We start from the raw sequence: 16,330 nt of genomic DNA, 5'->3' as shown, positions 1-16,330 counted from the left end.
GGTATGGCAGGTACATTTGTAAATTACCCATCATGAAATGAGCAAATATATGGAGTCTTCAAAAAAAAATTCCCTGAAGCCAAATGTAGCGTCTCACAACAATGCCACCTGGTACAGTGATACAGATGGATTCCTTAGAACACTCACATAGTCGGGGAAGCCCGTACTACAAGTAGCGTACACTCCAGGAAATAATTCCTTTTTGGGGATGTTCCACCTTCTAGAAAACCCTGAAGACTCCACCAAAAACCTATTAGAAACAATAAACAAATATAGTAAAGTTGCAGGATAAAAATATCAGTGTGCAAAAATCCACTGTTTTCCTATATATTAACAATGAAACTTCAGAAAATTAAAAGAAATAAGTAATTACTTTTGCAATTGCAGCCAAAAGAATAAAATATCTATGAATAAAATTAATAAATGATGTGAAGGACCTATATACTGAAAACTACAAAGCATTATTAAAAGTGATTGAAAAAGATACAATAAAATAGAAAGATATTTAAGATATTTCGTGTTCATGGATTGAAAAAATCCACATAGTTAAAATTGTCATATTACCCAAAGCAAAATACAGGTTTAATGCATTCCCTATTAAAATCCCAATGACATTTAAAAAAAATAGAACAAAAAATTTATCAGATTGGTATGGAATCACAAAAGACCCCAAATACCTAAACCAGTTCTGAGAAAAGAAAATGAAGTTGGAAGTATCACTCTATCTTACTTCAAATTATACTAAGATCATCAAAATAGCATAGCATTGACAGAAAATCAAATGCACAGAAAACGGAACAAAATTGAGAGCCAATAAATAAAACTGCGTGTATATGATCACATGTATGTTTTTAGAAAGAGGACCAAAAACACAGAATGGAGAAAAGGAAGTCTCTTCAATAAATGGTGTTGAGAAAATTAGAAAGCCATATCGAAAAGAATGAAACTAGATTACAGTTTGCTCCATGTACAAAGATTAGTTCAAAATAAATCAAAAACCTAAATATAAGATCTAAAATAATAAATTACATAGAAGCTAACATAAATACTAAATTTATGGACCTTAATCTTAGAGAACATTTTATGAATTTAACCTCAAAGGCAAGAGAAGTAAAGACAAAAATAAATGAATGGGCCTATATCAAAAAAACAAAACAAACTAATATGAAAACACAAAAAACGACTTCTGCACAGCAAAAGAAATCACCAGCCAAATGAGGTATGATATTTGCAAGCAACAGCTTTGACAAAGGGTTGAAATCCAAAATATATAAAGAACTCATACAACTGAATACCCAACAACCAATCCAATTAAAAATTGGGCAGAGGCCCTGGTTGGTGTGGCTCATTTGGTTGGGAATCCTTCTGCAAACCTAAAGGTCACCTGGTTTGATTCCTGGTCAGGCACATGCGTAGGCTGTGTGTTTGGTACCCAGTCAGTTGAATGCAAGAGGCAACTGATCAATGCTTATCCCTCTCATCAATGTTTCTCTCTCACTCTTTCTCCCTCCCTTCACCTTTCTCTAGAGTCAATATAGAAAAAAAATGAAAATGAAATAAAAATTGGACAGAAGAATAAACAGGCACTTCAACAGGCACTTCTCTCTCAAGAAGACTCACAATTGGCCAACAAATATATGAAAAGATGTTCAACTTCACTATCTATTAAGGAAATGCTAATCAAAACTCCAATGGGGTACCACATCACATCTTTTAGAATGGCTATTATCAACAAGATAGGTAATAGCAAGTGTAAAAGAGGTTATAAGGAAAGAAGGAACTTTCATTCACAGCATCTCTATTGGGTCATTTCTTCAAGTGGAAAACAGTAAGTACTTTCTGACTAAATCTGTTCTTCTACATTTGTTCAAATGTATCTGAAGTGAATCTTATGTATTGGCAATTTGGTGAAGATTTTATAGTAGAACATTAATTTCCTTGTTGTGATTCTTGATTTTCCAGTAAAAATGAACTTGATACTTATCCCCATGAGAGCACAATTATGCTTTCTTGTTACTGTATTCAACATTTTATATTATTTCATATACAATTAAAAAATATATTTACACTTAGCTACAGAATAAAATTCGAAAGGTGAAATATGTAGACTGTGTCAGACTTAACCATCAATTCCAAGTATGTCAAATGTAATCTACCTTTTAAATGAAAATGTAAGTTTAACTAACTGGGTATTTCTCTTTAAGTTTATGTAATGACCTCAGTAACATTTTTAGGAATTGCTTGCCTAGGTCACAAATAAGTTACACACACATGCCACCTTGTACCCTTTTGTTTTGCTATGACATATATAGGTTTAAACAACTGATTTGATTAAATAAAAACCAATTATTGCTACCACATGATTTCATTACTACAGTTGAATATTCTTTTAGATTTATGCAGACCTGTCATTCTTTTGGTTAAGATTTAATCACTTCCTGACATGGGAGTTCTGATAGATTACTCCACAAGTTGAATCCTCAGTAATGATATTCAGTATAGATTGGACTCTCTTGGTAGAATGACAACTCTCTGAATTACTAGCAAACTAATCTCAGATACTAAACATATCTCAGGCCCTTGAACATGTCTGTTCAAAATATGTCTGATTTAATGAAAAGCTCTTCCTATACTTTGGAAACCTTAGTCATAGTAGTTTGGTTTCTTTGGCTGCAGATTAAATATTATCAATTTTATTTTGCAAATACTGATAGTAAGTATTTACCACCTGCAATTTACTATAAATTGACCAAAAAGGCACCTATCAAAATCTGAGGTCATTTACTGCATAGTGATTATTTTTCTTTTTCTATATGTAAGAAATTCCCTTAAGAATCACTGTCACTGGCCATGAACGTCAAGCTGTTTATTCTTTCTGTTTCTATTCAAATTGTTTTTATACATCCATTTCCGGAGACAACTTTTAACATTAACAGACCTGTTATTTGCTTCCAAAAATACTGTCTTCAAACAAAAATAATTACAATTTTTTTCATATCTCAAATGAAAACCAAAACAACCTCCTAAATAAAACCAGAACTTTCGGAAACATTAATTTTCAATGTTAAATTGAAATCTACAATCCCATAGTAACTTAACTGAAAAACACTTTCATTAAATTTGTGTATCACATACTGTTGACAGAAAGTTTTGCTTCAAATAGTTTACCTGATGAAATGGAAGAATTACAAACTTGATATTTTCAATTTAACAGTGTGTTCTCATATTCATGAAACTAGAACAAATAATAAAGTAACTAATGATATGCATCAATGGTGAGAATTGTAATGATAGTTTTAAATGTCAAATGTAAATGTGAAGATTGAAAACAAATTTTCTACAGAAAAATTTACTAAGCATTTGTCAACCATTAAAGCAATGTAAAATGTGTAAATCTGATAGAAAATACCAAGGAGATTAGTTTGTTATTTTGTTAAAGAATGATAGGATTATATGATCCTGTTCTTAAATGTTATTTTTCTTTTGCATTTCTATAGTTGTCAGTTTCTCAAACAAATTTTTAAGCAAACAAAGATATGGGTTTCAAGCTTCAATGGTACTTAATATTCTTGTATGAATATATAACTTTGCTAAACCCTAAGAAGAAAGTTCTCCTCTATTAGAATCTCTATGATATTTTAAATAAAGAAAATAATGATTAGTTACTTCTACTCTGGAAACAGATTTCATATTTATGGCATACTTGGGTATTTATATTGAGAGGATCAAGAAAACATGTAATCACATAGCATGTCTCACAAAAGATAGGGTCTTGGTTATGGTAAATTAAGTCAACTTTTTATTTTATTTCTTTAAGGACAGAATATTGTTTTAAAGATAATCAAGAGGAGAGGAAGATAGAATTCCTTTGCATCCAAGAAAACCAACTATATTGAATTCAAATAAATTTCAAATGTAATCCTTTTTTTAAATTTGGCATTTCTGTATCATAGTCTATGAAAAAGAAAACTACTATGATCTTATTGTTAATAAACACTAGTAACACTATTCCTTAAACATGCAACCAAATAAATGAAAGAATACCATAGAAAAATTTGTGATGTCCTCCAATATTCACTTTGATTAAATACTTTTCTAATATTTCTTATTTATATAAACATTTATTAGTGAGATTAACTAAAAAGGTATACTATATAAACTGAGAATTTATGATTCACATATAAATTTGTTGGGAGAATTAGCTATATAACTATTGTGTGTAACTGGGTGACTACATTTTTTATATTATTTTTACTGGATTCTAAAGTAGTTTAAAAAATGTGTTTTATGTTAAAACACTAGTTATGTAATCTCTGGCAAGTAATTTAACCATTCTTATAAATGAGTTTTCTTATTTATAAAATAGAAATAAACATAGTGCCATCTCACAAGTCTTAAGTAGATCAATATATAAATTTATAGATTGTCATTAACTGGTAAAAAACTTACCTTGCAAATTAATTAATATGAAAAAAATCATACCTAATAATTTCTTCAAAAAATTTCCTGGGGTGATATAATAGAGAGATATTGTCAAATATTTTTCAAACTGAGTGCCTTGGTTTGTTTTTGTTTGTATGGTTTAACGTAAAATAAGCCTGGGCAAGTAGAATGTTTACATTTCCTGCAAATCTGGAATGTTTCTTAAAAATAATAAAATGAAAATTATTTCAAATGTTTTATTATTTTGAAAAGATTTTCTCATCAATTTCCATAAATTGAAGGCAAGATTTATCTTCAATCTCTCTATGAAATAGAAATAATATTTAGGACATACAAAATAATATGTAACGATGTCAAGTTGATTTTGTTGCTGGGTAGCTCTTTCCTGAAATTTTCCTTTGCTGGTTATATTTTATTCTTAATTCTTCAGGTTATTTTAGGGTTGTCTTCCCAGGATAAGTGACTTTTAGAGTTAGTGACAGATTGCTCTAGATGGAGAGACAAATTAATGCCACCTTGTTGTTATCTCTTAATTGACCAGTAATAGGGGCTATACCATCATGTATTAGACACACAGCTTCTTCTGTGCCTGGAATACAGTTAGCAGTTGAAGCAGTGCCTTTACATTTAAAAACAATCCAGTTAACATTGTCCATTCTGTATCAGTCATAAATCCTCTCTTCAGTCTGACCACTTTTGGTTTCAGTACTACTTGGCAATATTATGGGGTAGGAGGTTTGGTAGGAAGAATAAGAAAAATAACTGAGAAGTCAACATCTTTGCTGAGATTAAGCCAAGCACTTCAAGGCATCAGGGCTGTATGAAAGTAGTGTTTTACCCTGCACAATGGCTCAGGTTTCTTTCTAGAGTTACAGAGCAAATAAAATGGCATTGGTTCTCTGATGTCATTGTGAGGCTAAACTTGTGGAAATGGTAACCTTACGAAGGCCCAGCCTTTTCTTCTGCCTTTAGTCAGTCTCTTATCAATTTCTGAGAACTTTATTCCTCAAACCCATAAGAATGAGCACTTTTATTAAATCAGTTAAGAGACCCTTCTGTGAGAGCTCTAGGTATATGGTTTCAAATTTCACATTCATGAAACTTCAATCTATTTTTTTAAACAAGGCTCTGATGATGGGCCGCTCACACAGAGACTGTCAAGCCACCACACAGGAGTTGGTATTCTGAACTTGGTTGTTCAAATATTCACTTAAAATTAACACAACCAATAATATTTAAATTGACAATTACAAACTTACGATGATTTTTTTCTCTACCTGTAATGAAATTTTCAGAATAGGATGAGAATTGATCTGCACATGATGACATTAACAGCTAGTTTTCCTCAGGAATATTCAATTGGAAAAACATTCAAAATAAGCTTCAAAGTGCCCAAAGTGTCTGGCATCAACTCATGGGACAGTATGAGAGACTGTAAATCAGGTTCATTCAGGAGCATAGGTAGTTGTTTTTACATATGTTAGTTAGCATTTGTTGTTAGAAACAATGACATAATGTTAGTGAAAAGGAGAACAAAAGTAGTTTAACATGTATGATGACTAAGGTCTAATACAAAATAATTGTGTGTGTGTATATATATATATATATATTTGATACTCTATGATTCATTAGGTTACTTTTTTAAAAAGAATTGAGTATTATATATAATTTTGAAGAAAAGAATTATTCCATAAAACTTCTTAGGGCATCCTCTCCAACACTTTGTTATTAAAATGTCCAAGTAGATTTAATGAACATTTGTTTGCTAGAACATACAGAGTAAAGCAAAAGCAGGTTTACCACTGTGAGTAAGTGTAACACAGTTTATTATTGTATTGCTATTTATTAATTATTGTATTTTTCCCATATGAACAACTATAAAGCTATTTTTGCCCCACCCTGTATATTAAAATATGTTTATTATTGAAGAAGAGAAGAGCAACTTCTGCCATCCAGGAGTTCTCCTAGTAAAATCAACTAGATTTCGGTGTTACTAAGAACCAACCTGGCACTCACAGCCAGGTTTGAATGTTTTCCTCTTGAACATAAACTATTTCAAAGAGCATTAACATCAGACAAGGTCACTCTGACCAGGGTGGATCAAAACAAATGAGAGCTCACTGTGTAATCATGTCTGAAGACAAGCAAAGCAGAAACCCTCTCAAGTCCCAACATAATGACATCTTCCACTGCTGCTTATTTATAAATTACACTTTTACCCTCTGTCTATTCTTTCCTCCTAATACATAAGATTTAAAAACAATCATAGATTTATCCCAATTTTTGATAACATATAATCTTGAATAAGTTCCCTCTTTTTTAAACCTTCCTCCAAATTATCTAACACGCTCTTAAATAGACATCTCATAGTTCCCCAGGGAGTATCTTTTCTGCTGCAACAAATGATAAACCCAACTAATAAAATATGTATGTTCCAGTGGGTCTGGGAATCACTAATTTATTATTTGGAATTTAATACTTGTAATAGTATGTCTATGTTCCACTATTAACTTAACAGATCAAGTAAACAAACCCATGAATAAAATTATGAAAGACTAAGCTTAATAAGTCTTCAGTGTTGGGGAAAAACAGTAATCTTAGTCAGCAAATGATTGAATTAATTCAAAATGCTTTTCAAAGGTGTTTTATATAGGTTCTATATTTTTTGGGTCACAGTGGGTTATGATGTAAATATCATGGTCTGCAGAAAACATTCATTCTCACATATGTACATAGCACTATGATTATAAGCACATTGTGTGCACTATATGAAGAAGGTTTAAATTAACACTGAAATGTTTAGAGTGGAATGATGTATAAGATTTGCTATCATACACATTTTGGTGATCTTCACTCAATTAAACACAACCTACCAAACACTAAAAAGTTGTGGAAAAATACAAAGTTCTAATATAGTTTTTAAATTAAATAATATACAGTACAAAGAGAATAAGCACAGAACATTAATAAATATAATTAAGAATCAATTTCATAGAAAATTAAAAATCAATCTGATGTTTTATAGCTAATGGGGAAAAACATGAAATAACCAAGAGATTAAAGAAAGTAGCTAGTTATTTTTAGTTATTTTACTGATATCACCAATTTTCATTTTGTTGTCTATTTAATACAGAAAAAAATGAGAGTATAAATAATTTTTGTTACTCTTTTCCAAATTTATGAAACCACTTACTTTTAATCCTCACCTGGGAATATGGTCATTGATTTTAGAGAGAGAGAAAGGGAGGCAAGAGAGAGACAGAGAAAGAAACATTGATGAGAGAGAGAAACATCTATTGGTTACCTCCCATAAGTGCCCAGACTGGGGCTCAAACTCTCAATCTAGGTATGTGCCCTGAGAGGACATCAGATTGTATGATGTTTCAACCAGCTGAGTCACCAGGTCAGGGCTGGAATCAAGTGTTTTCATTCTTAACTCTTTTATCTTCCAGACTACATTTTGACTTTTACTTATTCATGAAGTACAGAAAAAAAAAATATTTGGGCAAGAAGCACTTATCACTAAATAACACAAAACAGCTATTTTATAAGAGAGTATAAAAATCCTCAATAAGCTATTGAAGTTTTTCAAAATAATACAAAATTGCTGCTAAGGAAATTCAACCTATCAAATTAGTTTGAGTAAGCTGTACTTTTAAAATGTGTTTCTCTGATCAGCTTATGTTGCATTTCAATTATAAATGACTGTAATGAATTTACATTAGTAATATTGAATAGGTAGTAAAGAATAACAATTACTTTGTCTCTCTAGGAGTGAAGAAAAGTAAACATTTTTGTGTTTTTCTTAGTTTTAATACTTAACATGCTGTTTACAGAAAATAAAAATAACTCCCTTATACATGACATTCTATCACACTGAAAAATTCCATATGTATAAGACATACAACAAAAAAATATTACAGAAAAACAACTAATGATTTACAGGGTGATTCACTCACTGGACTTTATTTTTACTGGAGGTTTTGTACAGCCAGGTAACATTTATTGTGTAGCAAGTATGTTACCATTTTTTTCTGTGAATAATACTGCTAACATTTTTCAGTCTTTTCTTACCAAAACAATCTATTGAAAACTGGATGTTGTTTCAGAGGAAGCTGGAATTTGCAGCTTCTATTCTTATCAATGAGCAAGAACCACTAAAAGAAAAAGATCTGAAAATGAAATATGAGAGGCTTCAAATAGATTAGCTGAATATACTGTATTATTGATTTTTTAGCTTTTTTATTATCATTTTGGTCAGTGTATATGGTATTATGAAACTCTGTTTTTGCTAATACTATAAAAAATTCACTTCAAGAGTATGATAGAAAGTCAGTAATACTTTAAGACTTTTATCACATTAGTAACTTTCTTATGATATTAGAAATTCAATAAAGGACAGAAAAGTCACTGATCCTATAGCAAAATTGCTAATATAATGCAGCACTTACCACCATGACATGAAATATGCATTTTACTCTGATGCTTTCAAGCTTTCAATTTTTCTTTTCTAGTCCTTTGAGGGACCTTTCTTTTGGTGTATTTTTAACAATATATATACAATAATGTGTAAAAGTTTACAAGTCGTAAAACAGCAAGACATTGATTCTTCTAAAGAGAATAAAAAGGTCATCTAAGAACAAATTGTGTCTCTGGGCTCATACAGCAGAGAATTCATGTTGCCTGAGAACACGGAAAAACAAAAACAAAAAACCCAACAAACATTAAAACTGAAGTTGTAACAAGATCATATTTCAGGACCTTAGATGGGATTGTTTGAACAATAATTTAAAGCAGCAGTCCCCAACATTTTTGACCTTAGGGACTAATTTTGTGGAAGACAATTTTTCCATGGGCTTAGGGGGAGGATGGCTTTATAACCTGTCACCAGATGCAGCTTAATTGTCACTTGCCACTCACTGATAAGGTGTTGATATAAGTCTGCAAGCAATTGATTTATTATGGTCTCTGTGCAGCAATACCCTTCTCTTAATGATAACCTATATTTGCAACCACTCCCTAGCACTAGCTCAGTTCCACCTCAGATCATCAGGCATTAGATTCTCATAAGGAGCATGCAACCTAGATCCCTTGCAAGGGCAGTTCACAGTAGGGTTTGTGCTCCTCTGAGAATCTAATGCTGTCGCTAATCTGACAGGAGGCGGAGCTCAGGTGGTAATGCAAAGGATGGGATGTGGCTGTAAATACAAAAGAAGCTTCACTTGCTTGCCAGCCACTCACCTCCTGCTGTGTGGCTCCGTTCCCAACAGGGTACCAGTCTGTGGCCAGGGAGTTGAGGAACCCTGATTTAAAGGATTAGAAGCCCTGGCTGGGTAGTTCATTTGGTAGAGCATTTTCCCAGGATGCCAAGGTTGCATGTGGATCCCCAGTCAGGGCACATACAAGAATCAATTAATGAATGCGTAATAAAGTGGAACAACAAATTGGTATATTTCTCCTTCTCTTGTTCTTTCTCCCTCTTTCTTTCTAAAGTCAATAAACATTTAAAAATAAAGGGTTAATAACACATAGTTAATGCTCTGAGTGCATACCAAAATCTCTGATACACAGAGATTTGCTTACTAGAAAAAATGGATGTACAATATAATATAGAATATTCTATCTGCAGTAAAAATTGAAATTCCATCTCTATTAAATCAACATTTTATTAGGTGCTTTACATGTGCAAGGTACATACAAGTAATGTGAACTATGCCAATAAACTATTTTTATACTATCTTTTCAGTAATCCAAATTCTCAACATACAAGCACTCATATCCATTTATACGTTCCTCATCCATCACATATGTATCACACACTTATTTTGTTCCTTCAAACACACTTTTCAGCATGCATGGTATATAGTGGAACAAGATATTTAAAAAAATGATATGTGTGAAATATAACAAATTATTTCAGATACATCCTCGTACAATATGATAGATAACAAGCGATGGGGTCAGCAACATGATTAGGCAAGATTTCACTGAAAAGGTGAGATTTGAACGAAGCCCTGAAAAATGAAAAAGAGCCATTTATCAAGTAAAGAAAAACAATCAAACAAAAAAGCAGAGTTGGACAGAGAGAAGAAAATTGGTTAAAGAGATTTTTATGAAGCTATTAAGTACCAAGGTCTGGGTTCTATCCTCCCTAAATTGGGTAAACCCCACTCACCTCAGCAGAAGTTTGGAGGTTTGCTCTCTAGCGATGATGAACCAAAACCAATATGTCTTTGGTGACACTTAGCATGGCAGAAGAAGGAACAGTTGGCTGAACTGAAAAGGATGACACTGAAAGAAACATCTACACAAGGACCAGTAAGAAGAAAATGTTGCAAAGGAGCAATACTTGGAAAATACTAAGGAAAAAAATAATGTTTAGACCAAGTAGTATGCATATAAAAATATCAAAAGAGTAGAATAAAACATTTGTTAGACATAGAGCACTGAAAAAATTTTCTCATGCTCTTTTTCTTGAAAATTACTCGATGCGGTGTCTGTCAAAAAAGACAGTAACCAAGCAATCAAATTACCAAACAAAAATAACACCAAGAAAAAAATATCAAGAACAACAAAATAAAATATGAAATGCAGAATATTTCGCATCCAACTCATGTGGATGGGGAAGAAACTTACCAAAAGAATCGACAAGTACAGTAATGAGGTATATACAGATTAAGTTTAATGGTAACCAGCCAAGATTTGTGAAGAATATCAATTCCCAACTGGATATTTTGTAAAAAAGTGTTTAAAAAAGTTATGTGATACATTTAAAAAGCAATGGCACAAATTCAAAATGTCAGAAAATATGACAGACTTTTTTTTTCCATTAAGAATACCAACAAGCTTTGTCAAATAGGCAAAATGATAAAATTCATGTGGTAATGAGACTGTGTAAGAGTAACCTGAAAACAGTTTTGAAGAAATACTACAGTCAGGGTTAATGCTACAAATTTCAATCTTATTATAACAACACATTACATAACACAAATTAAAGCCAGTGTATGAATAGACAGCAAATTAATATAAAAGTAAAGAAAACCCAGAAAAATGTCCAAGGATACAGGGAACTAAATTTATAATGTGATATAAAGAAATTAATATATGATAAAGAAAAAAAAAGAAAAACAGCCATGGCTGGTGTGGCTCATTGGATTCAGTGCTGGCCTGTGGACCAAAGAGTCATCAGTTCACTTCCCAGTCAGGGCACATGCCTGGGTTGTGGGCCAGATCCCCAATTGGGAGGACATAAGAGGTAATGACACATTGCTGTTTCTCTCCCTCTCTCCCTCCTTTCCTCTCTATAATAAATAAATAAATAACATATTTTAAAAAAGAAATAAAAACATTAAATCAGTGTAGACAAATTAAATTAAAAATTAGTCTTCTGAAAAAAATTTTCATGAAAATTTCAAAATCTCTGTAGATGAAAATAAAATTATTAAACACACAAGATTAATATTTTAACCAAAAACAGTATGAATCACAAAATAATTGAATGGGTTTTTTGTGAATGTGTTGGATTCAATAAATAAATGAAATTAACTTGTAGTTATAAAAGATTGTTAAAAAGTAAATTCAAGCAAACAAAAAGATATAGTATTATCACTGGTAGAGTTCTAATGAATGCAATTTTAGCTGTAAAAATTTATCATATGTATAAAAATTAAAAAAAATTATGTATTGTAAAATGTCCATAATACCCAAAGCAATCTATAGATTCAGCGCAATTTCTATCAAGATATCATTGATCTATTTCACAGAACTAGAACAAATACATCAAAAATGTATATGGAACCACTAAAAATTCAGAATAGCAACAGTGATCTTGAAAAAGAAGAACAAAGATTGAGGAATCATGCTACCTAATATCAAACTATACTATATAGCCATAGTAATCAAAACAGCATGGTACTGGCATAAAAACAAACATGTAGATCAATGGAACAGAATAAAAAGCCCAGAAATAAACCCAAATATTATAGTCAAATAATATTTGACAGATGAAGCAAACACATACAATGGGGTAAAGATAGTTTATTCAATAAATAGAGTTAGGGAAATTGTGTTTGAATGTTATAAATATAAAAGTAAAGTATACAATCTTGCAGATAGGTTAGGAGTATGGTAAATGACAAATATGTATTAATGTGTTTCAATTTACATTAGATTTTGGTAAGTCAAGGATGTGTTGTTGTAATCTCTGGACTATGCTAAAGCAAATAGAATGGAAAATTAATTTAAAATTTATAATCAATTCAAAAGAAATAAATAAAACAAAATTAGCATAAATAGAAAGTAAGCAGTAAGGTTATAAATTAAAAATTAAGGCCTGAAAAGTCAATAGGACAAATTTCCAGTTATAAATAAATAAGTCATGGAGATATAATATACAACATGGTGATTAGAGTTAATACTATTATACTAGATTATTGAAAGTTGCTAAGACAGTAGATATTACAAGTTCTCATCACAAGAAAAATAAGTAACTAAATTGTGACAGGTGTTAAATAGGTGTATTCTGGTGATCATTGTACAAATATATAGAAATATCAAATTACTAGGTTGTATACCTGAAAATAATACAATGTTTTATGTCAATCATACCTCATCTAAAAAAATAAATATATCAGAAATGAGGTCAAATACTAATAAAGTATATACTTCAATAAAGCATTGAAAACAAAAAATAAAATTCAAATATATGTGTTTTAGAAAACATAAGTAAAATATAAGTATTAAGAATGGTTAAAAGTGAAAGAAGGAAATAAAGATGTTACATCAATATTAAGCAAAAAATGCTTGAAGAGAACATTATATTACACAAATAGACTTTAAGGTAAGAAGCACTATCATTGATAGAGACATTTCAACATGATAACCGTTTGCTGGAAAGATTAAACAACTCATTGTTTAGTGTGAAAATACATGAAGCAAAAGAAAAATTCTTCGTGTAGAAAATAAATGTCTTGGATATCCAAAATCTGTAATGAGAAATATTAGTAAGAATCTGTCAGTTTTTGCAAAGAAAATGAATTTTAGTAAGCATATCAATGATTTGAAAAACACTGTTTTGACATATGTAAAATACTACACCAAAAGCTACAGGATACATATTATCTCCAAATCTATGGGGATTATTTATTAAAAATTGGAATCACCCTGGCCAAAATAATTCTATTTTTCATGAACACAGAATAATTAAGTTAAAATAAAAAATCTCAATTTAGACAAAATTAGACTATCGTTTTTATTTAGGCATATGAGGTCTGTCCAGAAAAAGTCCAACCATTGTTAATATGATGAGAATGGTTTACATGACATTGATGTAACCTGGCAGCCATGGAGAGTGGACTGGAATGCACATGTGTGAACAATGATGACTTCACCATACTAGTCAGTGGGGGTGGTAGACACTGTTGAGTGAGCGTAATGTGTGACCATCGCATTCAAAATAACTGAGCAAGTAGGGCAACAAAACTACATCACATTTTGTGTTAAGCTTGAGCATTCCTCTGTGGAAACTATTTGGATGATTCAGAAGGCCGCAGCTCTGGACAACTGGTGATTGGCAACTTCATCAAGACAACACATCTGCTCATGCATCACGTCTTTTACAGACTGTTTTCGCAAACATCGAATCACCCCAGTGACTTAACCCCACTACAACCCAGATTTGGCATCCAGTGACTTTTGGCTTTTCTCAAAACTAAAATCACCTTTGAAAGGGAAGAGATTTCAGACCATCTATGAGATTCAGGAAATTATGATGGGGCAGTTAATGGCAATTGGGAGAAATATGTGAGATCCTGAGGAGCCCATTGAAGGGGAATGAGGCATCACTGTCCTATGTACAATGTGTCTTGTATCTTGTATCTTTTTCAATACATGTCTCTATTTTCATAGTACATGGCTGGATACTTTATAGACACATATCATTAAAAACTTAGAAGTAAAAATAAAATAACTTTTTCTGGGGTTTATTCCATGCCTTTTGATTGGCCTTTCTTTCTTTGTCTCCCCATTTTAGGTTTTTCTTTTTGTTTGTTTCTGCATCTCAGGATGTTCTGCTTTGCCTGCCTACGTTTGTGAGGGGGATTTCTGTGGTAAGAGTTCTGTGGGATTAGTGGTGCAGTCTCTTTGATCTGATCTGAATGTGCTAGGGTTGCCTTTTATTCAGTTTTTGCAGGTTCTCTTGTTGTACATGGGCTTTGCTTATTGGGGGCTCATTCATGGTGGGTTCTCCTCACCAGCTGGCTGACTGGTAGTCACAACTCCTGATGTGTCTTGCATGCTGTTGTGCAGGTGGTGGTTAACAAAGCAATATTACCAGGAAACCAAACCCAGAAAAAGAAAAAAAAAAACCACCAGCAATATCAACAGCAATTGAGCGAAGATTAATAAAGGTGGAGAGAGATTAAGACTATTATAAGATAGGAAAAAGGTAATATGAGATGACTAAAAGAGGAAAAAATGATTTTGAGTAGGAGTAGGGGGGAGAAATAATGAGTAGGGAATAGAAATGAGACAAAGAAAGGGAAAGAATAAAATTTAAAGTATAAGGAAAACTGGGAAGAGTGATGGAAAAATGGAGTAAATAAAGGGAAGAGCATACTATGAGGTTTGAGGTAAAATTAAAAAGATATTGAACCAACGGGAACCACAGAAGGGTTGCCCACTGAATGAAGATTAATAAAGGTGGACAGAGAATAAGAATATTATACTAAAGAGAAAAGTGAATATGAGATGTCTACAGTAAAAAAAAAATGATTTTGAGAGGATGAGGGAGGAAAACTAATGAGTAAGGAACAGAACCCAGGCTAAGAAAGGGAAAAGGAATTAAAATAAAATTCAACTCAAAATCTTATGGGATTTGAAGTACAAACAAAAGTGAACAAATAGGAATACCACTAGAGAAGAACAGCAGTAACCGTGATATCCTTGCGCAACTATCCACGATTTATAAAGGTAGAAAGGAAATAAGCCTATATTAAGAGAAAGGAAAAAAAAATATGAGCTGACTTAAGGAAGAAAGAATGTTTTTGCAAGAATAAATGGAGGAAAAATAGTAATAAGAAAGAATAAGAACATGGCATAGTGTGGGAGAAAAATAGAATTTACAACAACAATAAGAAAGGTCAGAAAGAAGGCAAAGTGGAGTAAGACCAGGGAATGGGGCTATCTAAGATTTGAAATAATAATAATATGAAAAAGTGTGTAATCTGAATAAAAAGAATTAAAAAAAAGGCCAAGAGCAGTGAGTTAGTTGGTATATAACTGAAGCAAAAAAAAAAAAAAAAAGAGAGAGAGAGATTAAAAGGCTATGTGAAAGGAAAAGAAAGGAAGACAGAAAAAAACACACAAGTTTTGAGGAAGAGAGAGGTAAAATTCACCTCAGCTGTTGATATTCACTTTCTGGCTTCTTTCTGGATCCATCTCTGATTATTATTTTCATCAGCTCAAGGTTCAGGGATGGGTTTTTCCAACTTCTGGCAACACCGCTGGTGTCTTCTTCACTTGCCTCTGGAGGGAGCTTATGCAGCGATGGGGAGGGTGGGGCACTTTGGTCTTTCCTGGGAGGCACTGTTCAGTCTTCTGGGAAAATTGTGGGTGCATCTCCCCTGCCCCTACCCCTGCCATCTTAGTCTGTCCAAGTTTATTTCCAATAATGAGTATTTTCTGATTAAATAGCGGTCCATTTCACAGAGTGTGGGCATTCGGTGTAAAAGTGTCAGCTCTCTCTGTTTCATGTAGACAGCAGCTCTGTGTGTGAGCTGTGGCTGGGCAGAGCCCTGAATTCTCCCTTGTAACACTTTCTGAACTCCCTGCTTTAATGATCTCAGTGAAATAGGGCCCTGGGGCTGTGTACTTTGTCTCTCTGTGAGGA

This window comes from Pteronotus mesoamericanus, unplaced genomic scaffold, assembly GCF_021234165.1.
Source record: "Pteronotus mesoamericanus isolate MK-2021 breed Mesoamerican mustached bat unplaced genomic scaffold, CSHL_Meso_final scaffold_167, whole genome shotgun sequence".
Classification (NCBI taxonomy): domain Eukaryota; kingdom Metazoa; phylum Chordata; class Mammalia; order Chiroptera; family Mormoopidae; genus Pteronotus; species Pteronotus mesoamericanus.
This window is presented reverse-complemented; position numbering follows the sequence as displayed.